The sequence below is a fragment of the Neomonachus schauinslandi genome, chromosome 3 (genome assembly GCF_002201575.2).
Source record: "Neomonachus schauinslandi chromosome 3, ASM220157v2, whole genome shotgun sequence".
Taxonomy (NCBI): Eukaryota; Metazoa; Chordata; class Mammalia; order Carnivora; family Phocidae; genus Neomonachus; species Neomonachus schauinslandi.
Genome location: NC_058405.1, coordinates 61616526 through 61619058, shown reverse-complemented (window position 1 = coordinate 61619058; position 2533 = coordinate 61616526).

Here is a 2533-nt window from a genome sequence, read left to right as displayed (position 1 = left end):
GCTGCGCGGCCCCGCCCGGCCCCGCCCCCGACGGCGCGGGGAAGGCGGCCCCGGAGGGCGGGGACCCAGCCCGCGGGCGAAGTCAGCCCCGCCCGCTCTGGGCAACGCATCCTCCCCCGCGCGCGCGGCCGGCGGGGCCCGGACGCACATACCCCCCACGGCCCGCGGGCCGGACCGGGGCCCAGGCCGAGCCGCAGTCTCCCCACGTTCCGATCCAATCACTTCTCACCCGGAGTCATTTCTTTTGGGGGACCACAAATGTAAGTCATCCGAGTGGCCTAACTGGTGGGCTGTAAACCTGGGTTTCCCCAATGTCCTTGAAGATTCTCAAAAGAGAACAGTTCAGGTAAAGTGCGTCTTCGTTTCGGTTTTTCTTTCTCCGCAGCCAGAGCTGGTTAAATTAAAAAATGACACCTGAAAAACTCTTTAATTCGCAAGTGTTGAAGTTGTCTTTTTAAAAGAATGCTGGAAGGATAGCGTTCCACCTTCACAGCTGTGCTTGTTTTTCAGTACACTGTCTTGTGAATACAGTTTACCATTTGCTTTTCTTTTACACAAAATATACCGTTTAACAGACGACACCAGTGTGTGGTAATAGAAATCAGAACAGTGGTGGCCTCTAGGGAGCAGGTGACTGGAAAGAGGCCCCAGGGAACTTTGGGGGATGGCAGATATGTTCTATTGGCTGGGGTGCTGAGTTACGTGGATTTATTATGCCTTTGTTAAAACGCCTCCAACTTAAGATCTGTGCATTTCACTGTAAATTTTACCTCAATTTTTAAAACTTAAAAATACAGTATTTGCAGGTTTTTGAATCTATCACTTAATCTTTTAAAAGGTAGCACAATTACTCGACAATCAGTTATCAGAGGTTGTCAGAGGTACCAAATTTGCTAAGTACTTATCTTGTCCAATAATTAATACTAGCAGTACTAATTAAATCCATCCAAGGCTTTAATGACAGAATTATCTACTCCAACGTCCATTCATCAGCCCAAGTTGAGATTTCTTTTCAAATATATGCCACAGTCCTTGGCAGTTTTGAAAGCAAAAGCTCAATGTAAAGAGTGGGGCTTTGGGGTTAGAGAAAGCTAAGATTAATTCTAGCCCCACTTCAGCAACCTTGGCAAATAATCGCTTCTTTCCTCCACTATAAAAGGCATATAATAGTTGAACCAAAGCTTTGTGGTGATTAAGTGAAACAGAGAAAGCAACTTGCTCTGCATTAACCTTTCAGACATGCTCTCCCTGGAAATCCACCTTTGGGACTTGGATCTAAATCCAGGTACAAGTGGCTGGATCAATGTGCTTGGACATTTTTGCCTTAGTTAGAATTCTTGCCAAACTGTATTTCTGTCTTTATTGCACATTTAAGACATACCTTTTCTAAAAGAAGGCAGCGTAAACATGAAGGGAAAAAAAGCTTCCATGGTCTTGGGATTAACTAAAACAAGCTGCTGTCAAGGTAGCTTTAATTCTTTCTGGGTCAGTGACTGGTCTAGTAATCTTGTGCAAATTATAAACATATTCACTATCTTGATAGTATCCTTTATAATACAGGGAGAGATCCTTTATTTCCTTAGATCATGCTCTGAGAGAAAAGCTTTAACTGACTCATGATTACCAGGACTCAAGGAAGAACACGAATGACCCAATTTCCACACTGTAATAACAAGATCTTACATGTGTGTTAACCTGGCTTTTCTGGAGTGCTTCCCACATCATGGATATGCCCCATGTCATGGAATTTGAATAAGACAGAGTATCTCAGACAGGCTGAGCCCTGACAAGTCTGGTTGAGAAGCCTCTTGAGCAGATGGTAAAGGACACAGATTTAGGTTTGTGAGTCAATTCATGACACATTATAATTCAAAAATTGCTCAAGTATTCAGTTAATACTTAACTAGGAATCTACCATGTACAATCATTGACCTAGGCCAGAAGAGATTTAAAAGCTTCACAGTTATATAACAGTCCTTGAACTTAAGAAACCCAATTCCTCGTTTCTTATGGTATCAAGACAAAATATAGTCATGCAGATGGGACATAACTATTACGGAGTTGTGTACTGGAAACAGATTTTTCTAAAGCGGGTGGGAATGAGCAAAGTACGATTCTGATTATTGGGCTGGAGGTGGTTAGTGAATGGGGAAAAGTAAAGAAAGGCAAGTCTGCACAGTCCAAGGAAATATGCCCCAGGAATAGGAAGGGGCATGCCTCATGTTATTCCCCTAACCCAATGCCTTCCATCTGCTGACAATCTGTTGGTCCTTGTGAACCTCGTTTATGAGGCTCTTCTTCTCCCACATGGCCTTTCCAGATCCCTTCATCGGAACCAAAGGATCCTCCTCCTGCCTTGCCCAGCACAGTACCTATGCTGCTTCCGTGACAAGCACCTCATTCCATCTTCAGGGAACACTGTTCACATGTCTATTTGCCCAAGTAGGCCACCCTCTGAAAGGCAGGGGATGTATCTTATTCATTTTGCCATCACCACCACCGGTGGCCCACATAGTTCCTCACGCAGTCAATA